At 37.0% G+C, this 14529-nt stretch overlaps 1 pseudogene; it reads right to left on the reverse strand.

Moving 5' to 3' along the window:
• Window positions 1-759: 759 nt before the first annotated feature.
• LOC141336862 (von Willebrand factor A domain-containing protein 7-like) lies at window positions 760-14269 on the reverse strand (annotated as a pseudogene).
• Window positions 14270-14529: the final 260 nt, after the last annotated feature.

Raw genomic sequence — 14529 nt, forward strand, 5'->3', positions numbered from 1 at the left:
TGGACAATCTGGTAAGTTGTAAAAAATGCTCGTTACTCAATGAGCTATATATATACATATTGAGACTACAACCTAAAAGTTAGCTAAAGCCAGCAAATTGAGCTTATTTGCAGTATTTTACAACTACTTTCCAGCTGACGCGTGGCAGAAGCCCCTCACAAGCCCCATTTCAGTTGAATTTCATGTGAAAAGTTAATTTCATGCACGAATGAAAATGTTCATTGTCATTCAACGATTTATTCGCTCAAGTCGCGTCTGGTGTGAAGGCACCAAGGCATTCAGGCATTTTATAATGAAAGATCTTAAAATGGTTGTTATTTTATATGTAGTAGATAGGTAGCAGTTTTTATTGGCATTTTAGGTATAAGAACAAAACTCCCATTTGTCTGTGACTGGTGGTACTAAGTGATGCTTAAATATACATATTTGCATTAGGAATAATTTGAAAAACTTAATGTGGTAGAGGTCCAGTGACCAAAAACTAGTCCTAAAATCATCTGTTCACATACTAAAGAGAGAGTGAAATTGTAATAATTAACTCTAAAGTCACCATGTAATTAAAATAAACAATTCTTACTTTCTGGAATACTACAGCATTTCTTATACATTACTTTTCCATGCAAATCATTATTTTTATAAATAGATATTTCATAATATCTATTTAAAATAACTTTTGCTACCCTTGAAACGACATCTTCTCGGATGACAAGTTCAAAAGTAAAGATATGAATATAGCAGTGTAATACCCTGTGCTAAATGTTATTTAGAAACATACAAAATGGGAAATAAAAAGCAAATGAAAGGAAGACACATGGAAAGCGCCAAACATCCACTGAAAATAGCATCTGCTGTGGAGACGGTGAGCTGCAGTGTGACATAATTCAGATCAGTTGAACCCGGAGCTTCTGCCTCAATAGTGAGTGTGACATCCGTCCCTGACTCTGTGTCAGAGGGTGCAGTCAGTGTGATGCTTCCTTGAGCACTTCCCCATGGTCCCAGGGTCAAAGAGCTGGGGAAAGACATGCTGAAGCCCTGGTCAGTCCGAGCTCTGATAGTGTACTTGCCGCCTGTAGTATCAGTGGCTACTGTAAAGTTAAGACTGAATGGGACTCCAGGCTGTATAATGTTTGGTGATTGGGCCTGTGAAGGAACAGTTATGGTTAATATATGTTACAGTGATGAGTTTTTAAAACTCTTTTTTGTTGTTGTACAAAACTGTGATGTAAAATTAGGTGCATTTAGTTGAATAATTGTTGTAAATTACAGTTATTTGTGTTTGCACACCCAGCTTTTTGTCATATATTCCTCACCGTGACTGTTATTCTAGATCCTTTATGGTAGACAGGTGACTGTCTCTGGAATTGACTAGCCGCCGACGAGTCATTTAACTGCCCTTTGAGCTGCACCACAAACGCCCAATCTGGGATTCTGTCTATGTTGACCAGGAAGTCTGTCGCACCAACAGATTTGATGGTTCCTCTAACAACATCAGATCCTGAAGCTTCAACTAGAAGCACGTCAGTCACTGTGACTGAATCTCCTCCGATCACAGAGACAAAGAACGTAACATTCCGACCTGATCAGCAATTATTTGAAATATTATAGCAGTTTTGGGGTCAAAAAATAAATAAGTACAAATTTGAATTTTGTGTAGCTTTAATCTAGTAAAAAAAAAAACATTTGAGAAAGATAGCAACGTTTTACCAATGAAAGGACGGGTGAAACGCTGTCCACATGAGTCTTCGTGACTTCCCTTAAATATCTCCACAAAGTAAAAGAGGACGTCCAGAGAATTCTGACCTGTATTCACAATTGAAAGAATATACAGACGCATATACAGCATGCACTGACTTGGCGAAAAGTCAACACTAAGTGAAAATAGCATATTTTCTTAGTGAAAGATGTTATTTGCACTGTGAAAATAGAATTATTTCTAGCAAGATGCTATTTACACTAAGTGAAAAAATATTTACTACTAATACTACTTAATGCAAATAGTGGAAAATATCTGCACCTCAGTATGGAGTGTAAATAATTTTTTTTAATATATATATATATATATATATATATATTAAATGGATGCTGCTTTGGGACAACAAAGCCCTACCTACACCTAACCCTAACTGATAAACACCCGTGAGGCATTTTATTTTCGACTTTTTAATTATTTCCTTCATTTTTTATTGAAAATAAATGCCTTTCTGATGTGATATGTAATGTAAAAAGGGAGAAGAACAAGTTTGGCAAAAGGCGGATTCGAATTCGGGTCAATTGTGTCAAAAATAATAGCTATGCACTTTACCACCTACACCACCAGAGCTGCTATTTAACAGACATCTTTTGCAATGTTGTCTAACTTTACCACATGTTGATTGGTGGAGTTAGTGTACATAGCCTCTGCCAACAAGGCGGGCTATTTGCACTTAGTGTAAATAGACTCTGTGTAATAATAATAGCAAGTCACATGCAGAAATAAAATGTTTACCTATGACTTTAATGGTGTAGGTGTCAGCAACACATCCGGACAGTCAGGTTCCATCACCACGCCCACTCGTTCCCAATCACCAGTCTACTGATCTCCTGCACCTGCCGCTCCTCATCAACTCACCTCCATAAATACTCAGCACTTTCACCAACACACTGTCAGATCTACTTGTTAGACACTGGACTCAAACCTTTCTCCTGCCAACCGACCATTTACCTGCCTGTCTTCCTGCCATTTTATCTGTCTTCAAGTTAAGTTATATTCTGTCTTTGGTTTGCTTTTGCCTTCTTTTTATCATGATGTGATTTGTGTTCTGAATTAAGCCTTTCTGTTTTTGAGTTTGTTATTAAAGGATCTTTAAGTTAACTTACCTCTCTCTCTCCTACGAGCCTGACAGTAGGAGCTTGTGGAGTTGACAGTAATCGTCCATACCCCTGTCTGTTTGGCAGAGTTGAGATTTATTCTTCTTAAATTTCCAACAGTCAAGATGCTGCCCAGAGGACCATCTGCCACTGAACCTGACTGAGATACACCTGAAGGTGTGGGGACAAAACATTGCAATAACATTACACATTACACAATAATTAAATTACAACATAATCAGTAACCATAGAAACAAATTAGAACATAATCAGAAACCAAGGCAAGTAAAGAAACAGGAACTCAATACAGGACATGTGAACAAACAACTAAAAAATTGAAAAACAAAACTTGACAGACAAAAACTGAATCGCACTAATCTATTATTTACCTGTTACACAAGTATTCTCTACCTGAGTGATTTATTATTAAGCATTCTGATCGAAGATATGTTGGCTCACCTGTAGGGCTGTAAAGGGTAAAGTCTAGAGAATCTCCAGTGACATGTTTTCACATTGGACAGAGCTGAATCCAGCACAAAAGTAAAGTTTTCTGGCTTAGATGAACTTCTCTTTATCTGAAGAACAGTCACCTTAAAAAAACACACATTTGGGAAACAGTTACTTTTAAGAACAGCATAAACGAATTTAAGTTAGAATAAGATCGGTTGCATAATGCAATTTTATACTTGATAAACAGAGTTTATATAGTGCAGGGGTGCCCAAACCTGTTCCTGGAGATCTACCATCCTACAGAGTTCAGCTCCAACCCTGATCAAACACACCTGAACCAGCTGATTAATCTCTTAGGTGGCACTTGATAATTACAGACAGCTGTGTTGGAGCAGGGCTGGAACTTAAGTCTGCAGGTAGGTAGATCTGCAGGAACAAGGTTGGGCACCCCTGATTTTCAGTGCGTTCCAAACAGGAATCTATCGGCCTCCAAAGGGCACTCCGGAGTTTAAACAATCATAGCCGCTATATTGAAGTATCGTTCCAAACCGAAGTGCTAAAATCTAGCCACTTCAAAGGGCCCTTCGAAATGAAGAATTGACAGAATATGATCCTTTGCACAGATTCTGTCCATGATGACGCAGAAGGGCACTTCAAGAAACAGTTGTTTGGTCCCCTACACCCTTCAACCCTTCGAAGCTCTCACTCCGGAGGGTAAACCTTTTGATGGGATTAGGGCATAGGGATGAGCCCTTCCGAATTGAATGCAGGGATAGTGAATTCAAAGCATTGTTAGAACTTACCAGGTCAGAGGTGAATACATCCTTAATGACTGCAGTGACCTTAGAGACTGTAGTGTTTGTGATCTCTATGGTCTGTCCACCAGAAACATGGGCCAGGTCTCTGTACAACTGTATGTCTGACAGAGACACTAAACTTGTTGACGAGGTATTCTTTTCACTACGTAATGAAAAGGAGCTTGCAAGCAGGAAGTTGACCTGGATGGTGGGAATAAGAGAGAACATAGTTAAAATGTACACTTTACAATAAAATTCAATTTGCTAATATTAGTTAATGCCTTTCATGAACTAACAATAAAGCAATTTTACAGCTTTTTTTTAAATCTTGAATCATGCCTGTTTTATGTATTATTGTTCATTGTGGATTCATTATACGTAATACATTAACTAATGTTGACTATAACATATTGAATCTTTCATTAGATATTAAGTCATAGCTGAAGTAACAAATCAAGCAGTTCAAGAAGGCACTCACTGTAGACTTGGTGCTTTCTATCATGACTTCAACTGCACTTTTTAATTTTGAGTCCTTTGCTGAAGCATCAGTGAAAACAAATATGTCTGAAGATGAAGGAACTTGTGTCAGTGTCAACTGCATATCCATGAAACAACAAAACAAAACAAAAAGGAATTTGTAAGATTATAATCACTCTGTAACTAAAGGGCAACCTAATTGTTCACAATATATATATTTTTTTCTTTACCTAAAGCTTCAAGACATTTGATATTTTATGTTTTTGTGCATACTAATTTCAGTGTGAACACACACACACACACACACACACACACACACACACACACACACACACACACACACACACACACATGTTGGGTTTACATGTTTTATGGGGACATTCCATAGGCACACCAGGAGTCCTGACAGGCACATATCTGAGAAGTTTCCATGAACTGATGCTGAAAGGGAATTAATATATTCTTTGAATGTATCTGCATTCTCAGTCCTTACAATAGGTCCAGAACCTGTTATCAGAAAAGTACACACATTACAGAGACCAAGAACAATGCAATTTCAACATAAAATGTACCTGATCCATGTATCTAGCATGTATCAAATTTTAACGTACTATCTAAATGTCACAACAGAAATCTAGACTCATCAGAACAGAGCAGATCCTTTTGAATACAGTGCCTTGCGAAATTATTCATACCCCTTATTTTTTTTCACATTTTGTTATATTGCTGCCTTATGTTAAACTACTTAAAATTACTTTTTTCCCAGATCTTTAACATTTTTTTTTAACATTTGTGCAAATTTATTAAAAATAAGAAACTGAAAAAAGATCCTGTTGCATAAGTATTCTTACCATTTTCTGGGACACTCGAAATTTAGCTCAGGAGCATTCATATTGCTTCTAGATGTTACTACACTTTGAGTGGAGTTACAGTTTTTTCTGATTGCTTAAGCACATTTTTTGTAACTATTGGCTATTTTTGCAAAACTCTACACACAAATAAGAAAACCTTTCACCCAGTTATCAAAACATTGCAGTTCTCTTGCAAAAGCGAACACAGGTAGATTAACTCTTCACACCTTCGTAAAAATGGTGTTTTCGTATCACACAGTAAACACAAGCCATCATCTACTAAGCACACAATGTGCCAACTGCACACTGATGGTATGAATACAAAACACATCTGGCTTTTTCTTTCTCTGTGTACAGATGTCAATTTGAGGTCAGACTTTTGTCATAGTGTCATGTAAACATACAAGGATCCAAACATCAAGTATTGGTGTTTATTCACACTCATCAAAACCAAGACAAAGTCAGAACACAAAATAGTGTTAATGATAGCCATACATGTGTATAATTTTGCTAGGAGTGTGTTGGAAATTTGGTAATTGAGTGTAAGCAGTGAGTTGTGTTTAAAGTTCTGCAAAGTGTGTGTTACAAAATTGCAAACTGAGTGCAAAGCAGTGTTTGTGCTTTTAGTTTTGCAAACTCAGTGAGTGGTTTTGCTGTACTTATTAATAGTTTTAGAAATTGTGCTACAAGAATCACGATTAGTGCTTAAGCATTCAGAAAAAACTGTAAACTGTGGCAAATTCATTTGAATGAGTATGATTTAGAAAGGCACACACCTCTCAGAAAAGGTCTGCTTGCAGCTGAAACAGCTGAAAATGCATATCAGAGCAAAAACCAAGTCCTGAGGTCAAGATAACTGCCTGCAGAGCTCAGTGACAGACTTGTGTAAAGGCAATGATATAGGGAAGAGTTCAGAAAAAAATCTGCTGCATTGAAGGTTCACAGAAGCATGTAGCCTCCATTATCCATAATGGAAGACGATTGGAACAACTAGGACTCTAGAAAATGTCTGCCAGCCCCCATCCAAGCTGACAGAGCTTGAGGTGTGAAAAGGTGAGGCAAAGAATGGCAGATAACTGTCAAATGCAGATGTGCAAAGCTTGTCACATCATACCCAGAAAGACTTGAGGCTGTAAAGGTGCTTCAACTATGTACTGAGTTAAGGGTATGAATACATATGCAATGTAGGCCTACTTATTTCAGTGTTTTATTTTATTTTTTTAATTTTAAAATTTGCAAATCTGGTTTTTGCTTTCTCATTATTATGGTGTATGGAGTGTAAATTGATGTGGGGAAAAACTAATTTAAAGCAGTTTAACATAATGCAGCAACAAAACAAAATGTGAAAAAAAATGAAGGGGTATGTCTACATGCAGCTGGTGATGTAAACATGTTGTATATTGTGCATTGGTTTCATGTATCATCCAAATTATCCAACAGAGAAGAACCAAAGGCTTCAGGAAGCAGCAGTACATATGAGTAGATAAAGGTTTACAGCAGATATGGGTAACTTCAGTCCTGGAGGACCACTAGCTCCAACCCTAATCAAACACACCTAAACAAGCTAATCAAGGTCCTCAAGATCGCTACAGGCAGGTCTGTTTGATTAGGGTTGGAGCTAAACTCTGCAGGACAGTCGCCTTCCAGGAGCGAAGTTGCCCATCCCTGGCCTACAGGTTAAAAAAGGTGCTCCTATAGGATGGGATTATAGGAACTCAAAATGTTCTCATATGCCATCAGGCTATAAAGTCTTTTAGTTGAATCTTTCCTTATCTTTACATCTACATAAATCAAAGGTTTCCAACTGTCCTGCAGAGTTTTGCTCTAACCCTAATTAAACACACCTGAACCAATCAAGGTCTTACTAGGCATACTAGATATTTCCAGGCAGTTGTGTTGAGACCAGTTCAGAGCTAAATTCTGTAGGACAGTGGCCCTCCAGGACCAAATCTGGACACCCCTGTTTTAAGTACAATAGGCCTACCCTGGTCATTAAATGGGACTAGAATGTATTGTGAAGGTTCCTCTGATGTTCCTCTCCTGCTGTCTATGATACTGAAGCACACTCTCTTGAATGTTTCAGTGTAATTTGACAAACTGCCTGTGATATCGAACACAAAAGCCAGAACTGAGCTCTGACTGAGACCCATCAATCTAAAGAAATAAAGAGAGAGGGGATGGAAGATTAAGAGATAGTTCACTCTATTCCCTTTTATTAAATGAAAAATGTACAGTCTGGACATTCTTCTAAAAGAGTCATTTGTATTCCTTGGATGAATATAAATCATACAGCAGTTATCTCCAACCCTGTTCCTGGAGAGCTACTGTCCTGAAAACTTGTCCAACCCTGCTTCAATACACCTGGCTGTAATTATCAAGTAACCCTAAATCGTGAATAGCTGGTTCAGGTATGTTTAACTGGTGTTGGTGTTAAAATCTGCAGGACAGGAGCTCTCCAGGAGCAGGGTTGGAAATCCCTGTCATACAGATTTAAAAAAATAATATACCGAAGAAAGGTTTGGTCGTCTGTGTCCAGTCGGATGTTTTCCAGTAGTTCCATAGTAGCTTTGATTGCCATTTCAGCCGCACGTTTATGAAGGAAGCCATGATCTGAACTAATGACATCCTTACTGATGCCTCCTGTGGGTTCTCTTAAACTGGTCCTGCCAAAAAAGCCCCCATGGCTACACTTGCCTGACAGACACAATTGTGACCCTGGACCACAAAACCAGTCATAAGGTAAAATTTTACAAAACTGAGATATATACATCATATGAAAGCTCAATAAATAAGTTTTCTATTGATGTATGGTTTGTGAGGATAGGACACTATTTGGCCGAGATACATCTATTTGAAAATCTGAAATCTAAGGGTGCAAAAAAATCAAAATACTGAGAAAAGCACCTTTAAAGTTGTCCAAATTAAGTTCTTAACAATGCATATTACTAGGGATGTCACAATACTCAATATAATATCGAACCGTTCGGTACGACATCCACAGTTCAATAGAGTCCGGGAACGTGACGTCAGCAACGCAATGCATGTTGGGAATTTAGGTAACGGAGCTGCGGTGAACACTGTGTTTGATTGTGATCGTGAAGTTTTAGTCTACTTTATTCTGCATAAATAATAATTTTTGGTGAACTATTGTTGTGTTGTTAATTGCCACAGTCTCACCGATTACCAGCATGTACGCCGACTGTCAAATGTTTGATTTTCCAGCTTTCCAGCTTGGACAATCACCTTGGATCCCAAGTGTCCGAGTTAACAAAACGGCGTTGCATGGCGTGGGTACAAGCAGTTAGACGGAAAAGCATTAGTTGACTAATATGTGCCCCAGCGTTGTTATGAAACCATGAATTAAGAAATTAATGCTGTCAAATCAGTTGCTCTCAAGGAATGTCATCCAACATAAATGTGTAAATATGTTCATGTATTGCGTGTATTTATATGTATATACACATGTACATATATAAAATTTAAATTATTTATATATACATTAGTTAACATTTGAAGTGGATCGAAAGCTTTCATCAAAGTTGTCATAATAAAATCATGTCTTAGGACTTTAACTTTTTTGATCCACTTCGAATGTTGACTACTAATAAATGTATATAGATATAATAGGTATAAAATATACACATGTATGTGTACTTATACATAGACAATGTTTTACAGCCTTCAGTTATGCCGCGTTTCAGACAACCCGTTACCCGTGTTTTTCCAGCCTTCTACCGGTGAAAGTGCACTGGAGCGGCAGTCAAACCTGTCATTTCCCATCTGTGAACTCGTACTAACGTTAGATCAACGTACTCCCAGTTCCGAGCTCTGATATACGGTGCGTTGTTTATGCAAGTGGTACATGGTGGAAAAATAGTCTTTAGGACAATATAACGTTGCATTCAAATTAATAATAATAAATGCGCTCAGACAGTTTGGCACGACTTGCCTGGAACGCGTGACTGGTGGTTTGAAGTCGTGATTTAACGCTACGGGCTTTAAAATCTGCCTGGAACGCAGCATTAAACATGCATTATCTGTTTTGCATATTGCATACCACGTTGCAGCAATAAATTGAAAAAACACGAACATTTCTATATCCCTTTATTTATGGATAACACACTGAGGTAAATGTGCACAGTTCACAGTAACATAAGAATCAACTAAATTGAAAAGTTCAGTTCCACTACTACTATAGTGCAAACACAACAGGTGTAAGATGTAACAGTGCTGTAAACTTTAAGTCTCAAGAACACAGTTAACAATGCAGTAGGTAAAACGGCAAATAACACTACAAACAAAGTAGGAAAACACCATCTGGGAATGTTACGTGCGGTAAGGCGGTAACTCATTTAGATCGTCCACCACTCTTTATGCTCGTAAGGATCGAGCCGTTGATTATTTTTAGTTTTTCTAAATATCTCAGCTTTGACACTTCATTAAGCTTTTCTCGGTATGGAAGATTTAGCTTTTCCTCGGATCTGTGCATTGTTTTTTTTTCTTTTTAATAGTAGCCTACTATCTTGTAATACTGACGGCTGACGACGTTACATAAAACATGGCGGCAACTACCCATAATTCTACGCGCAGTGACGTAGTTGGCCAAGCTCTATACGCGCTTGTGAATTGCGGTTTTTCGGTTTTGCATTTAAATATCTTCCTTCCTTTTATTTCTCTTGGAATTTGCTGTCTGTTTGCCCACGATTTCATGTGTTGAAATGAGAAAACGCTTCCCCTCTTATATTTGAAAAAAAAATACGCAACACGCAGAGCATCTTCCATTCTAATGACATGCAATGATAAGCCTTTCTAAACTTGTTGCCCAAAAGTTATAGAGCTTGGCCAACTACGTCACTGCGCGTAGAATTATGGGTAGTTGCCGCCATGTTTTATGTAACGTCGTCAGCCGTCAGTATTACAAGATAGTAGGCTACTATTAAAAAGAAGAAAAAAAACAATGCACAGATCCGAGGAAAAGCTAAATCTTCCATACCGAGAAAAGCTTAATGAAGTGTCAAAGCTGAGGTATTTAGAAAAACTAAAAATAATCAACGGCTCGATCCTTACGAGCATAAAGAGTGGTGGACGATCTAAATGAGTTACCGCCTTAACGCACGTAACATTCCCAGATGGGGTTTTCCTACTTTGTTTGTAGTGTTATTTGCCGTTTTACCTACTGCATTGTTACCTGTGTTCTTGAGACTTCAAGTTTACAGCACTGTTACATCTTACATCTGTTGTGTTTGCACTATAGTAGTAGTGGAACTGAACTTTTCAATTTAGTTGATTCTTATGTTACTGTGAACTGTGCACATTTACATCAGTGTGTTAACCACAAATAAAGGGATATAGAAATGTTCGTGTTTTTTCAATTTATTGCTGCAACGTGGTATGCAATATGCAAAACAGATAATGCATGTTTAATGCTGCGTTCCAGGCAGATTTTAAAGCCCATAAATCACGACTTCAAACCACCAGTCACGCGTTCCAGGCAAGTCGTGCCAAACTGTCTGAGCGCATTTATTATTATTAATTTGAATGCAACGTTATATTGTCCTAAAGTCTATTTTTCCACCATGTACCACTTGCATAAACAACGCACCGTATATCACAGCTCGGAGCTGGGAGTACGTTGATCTAACGTTAGTAACGTTACGAGTTCACAGATGGGAAATCACAGGTTTGACAGTGCACTTTCACCGGTAGAAGGCTGGAAAAACACGGGTAACGGGTTGCCTGAAACGCGGCATAACTGAAGGCTGTAAAACATTGTTTGTCTATGTATAAGTACACATACATGTGTATATTTTATACCTGTTATATCTATATATATTAGTAGTCAACATTCGAAGTGGATCAAAAAAGTTAAAGTCCTAAGACATGATTTTATTATGACAACTTTGATGAAAGCTTTCGATCCACTTCAAATGTTAACTAGTGTATATATAAATAATTTAAATTTTATATATGTACATGTGTATATACATATAAATACACGCAATACATGAACATATTTACACAGAAAAGTTTATGTTGGATGACATTCCTTGAGAGCAACTGATTTGACAGCATTAATTTCTTAATTCATGGTTTCATAACAACGCTGGGGCACATATTAGTCAACTAATGCTTTTCCGTCTAACTGCTTGTACCCACGCCATGCAACGCCGTTTTGTTAACTCGGACACTTGGGATCCAAGGTGATTGTCCAAGCTGGAAAGCTGGAAAATCAAACATTTGACAGTCGGCGTACATGCTGGTAATCGGTGAGACTGTGGCAATTAACAACACAACAATAGTTCACCAAAAATTATTATTTATGCAGAATAAAGTAGACTAAAACTTCACGATCACAATCAAACACAGTGTTCACCGCAGCTCTGTTACCTAAACTCCCAACATGCATTGCGTTGCTGACGTCACGTTCCCGGACTCTATAAAAACAAGTTACAAAAACATTATAACTTGTTTTTAATTCACAACATCAGTCGAGTGTTTGAAATAACTTCCTTAATGTTGTGATCTGATGTGGATTCTCATCACAGAATGAGGCAGACGATAAATTCTATACTCATATTCAATGTATGTCGATTAGCAATGGCTTAGGAAAATACCCGAGATGGCTTGAAGAACACAGATAAACCATATATTATTGCAGACGAGTGTTTATTGTCCTTAGATTTCATCATTCAAAACGTTTACCGTTATATCTTGTTTTTAATAACTTACAGCAATAGCGATGCTTTCATCCTTATTAGAGAAGATGGAACGGAACGTTACTAGAGCTACTTCTTTGATGCATATGTGTTTTGTTTTGTTTTTGCACAAGGGCGCCCTCTGGCATCCAGTATGAATGAAACCCATTCTATTTTGCGTAAAAATCTAAAAAATTATACCTCTCTCAAAAGAAAAATTAAGCAGACACATACAACCACACTTTATCTAGTGTGCAGAGGTTTACAGGAGTATTTTGTTAACTTATTTCAAAAAAACCCACACTGAAGTGGCAAGATATCAGAACCGAACCGAACCGAAAACCGTGGTTAAAAACCGAGGTACGTATTGAACCGTGGACTAACTGTATTGTTGCATCCCTACATATTACTAATCAAAAATTACATTTTGATAGGTTTACAGTAGAAATTTTACAAAAAATCTTAATGTAATATGATCTTTACTTAATTTCCTAATGATTTTTGACATAAAGGAAAAATCAATAATTTTGACCCATACAATGTATTTTTGGCTATTGCTACAAATATACCCCAGCGACTTAAGACTGGTTTTGTGGTCCAGGGTCACAATTTTCATGGAAATTTTATTGAGAAAAAAGTGTCAGAGCTTCTCTCCACTCGCAATATCAAACAAATCCAGTTAGAAAAAAAAGTCATCCTTGAGTAAGTAAATTAAGATAATGTATCATGTTCTCATGGCCTAAAAAAATTATTTCTTCAGACCAACCTACTTTATTTTGGTGCATTTTTAAATGAAATATGAGAAATGTTTTTTGCAGTTTACCCAAATGTAGAGATTGTGATCTCAAGGGTCCCACAGACCATTAAAAGCTCTTAATTTCCCGTCTAATATGATGACTATTTAATTTTTGCCATTGTTTTGATTGCGTAATGTAGTATCCAGGATTGAAAGTTTACCCCACAACTGTCAATTGTATATAAACACACTTAACCACCATGAATGTAAGCATTCTATTAGAAAGAGACCTGACTTAATCTGCAGGTTTGAGAGCACAAAACAACCCCCTTAGGGACTGTGTAATTTTTGTGTGTGTCCAGAATAGTTAGCATAGGTTTAGTGACAATGACATAAATTGTAAACCAAGTATGAAAAATGTCTAATGTTTTTATGTTATTAGATTTTTAACAAAAATTTAATTTGTACCAAAGAGGCGTTGCCCCCATGGATGGGGTAAAATGCCCCCAGTCTGACAAAGCATTTTGATTTGCACATTTACAGCAAACTCAAAGTAAAGGCAGTTTTAGCTTAAAATGAAAAATAATATAGTCAATAATTATGAATTACAAAATTTGAATAGCCTACTTAAAAAAATATTGTTATATTTGATGCTAACTGGCTAGTTAACTAGCTACCTGATTATAACTTGAGGTAATTTAAAAAAATAAAGTCCAAATATTTTTATTGAACCAACTAGTTAGAATACATTTGATGGAAACAGAATTATTAGGTAATATGATCGAATTTTGTCTGTCTAATCATGAATATTAACCTTGCATTTAGTGTTTAATATGCTGCAAAATGTTAACATTATTTTTTTTCTCTATCTTCCACTCCTCACCTCCAGATCAACAGCAAACTGACAACTACTGTCCAGAGAGCCTGCTCAAATGCATATTCTTCCCTCTTAAATATATCCACTTTCAAGCCTTTCTTCAGTATGAGACCTTTCAAAACCTGTATGGTTTTTCCATTTTTTTTCCCCCTAGGGAGTCAAAAGAAGCATTTTAGAAAAATGTACAGACTGTCCGTTTTTCATGCAGTTAAAGGGAATAGGGTGAACTATCTTTATATTCATTTTTATATCTCTCTCTCTTTAGGTTGATGGACCTGACTCAGACTTCAGCTCTGGCTTTTGTATTTGACATCACAGTTTGTCTTATTACATTGAAGTGTTCATGTAGACAACAGGAGAGGAACATCAGTGGAACTTTCAGAATACATTCTAGTCCCAGTTAATGGCCAGGTCTATTATGCTTTAAAAATAAAATATTTTTATTAAATAAGATTGTTTCATAGACACTGCTGTATAAATGCTCTATGCAGAGCCTCACCTTCATATTTGATGCACTGTGCAAATTGGTGTAAACCCATCTATAAGAACCGTTAATACTGCATATACATGCTTAGATAAGGAATTAAACATATTGAATGGCTTCAGAAGACTTGGAATGCGACACAACTTTTATACTGCTTTTTTATGGTCAGGTTTTGCAATGAATACCTGTGGGTGTACTTTTACTGTTCAGAAGTGGATAGGTTTAGGGTAGGGGTGGGGTTGTGTGCTCCAATGAAAATATAAATTTATAATGTGACGAGTTAGGAGCGAGAACATTTTGAGAAATGACTGTTTA

This window comes from Garra rufa, chromosome 6 (genome assembly GCF_049309525.1).
Source record: "Garra rufa chromosome 6, GarRuf1.0, whole genome shotgun sequence".
Taxonomy (NCBI): Eukaryota; Metazoa; Chordata; class Actinopteri; order Cypriniformes; family Cyprinidae; genus Garra; species Garra rufa.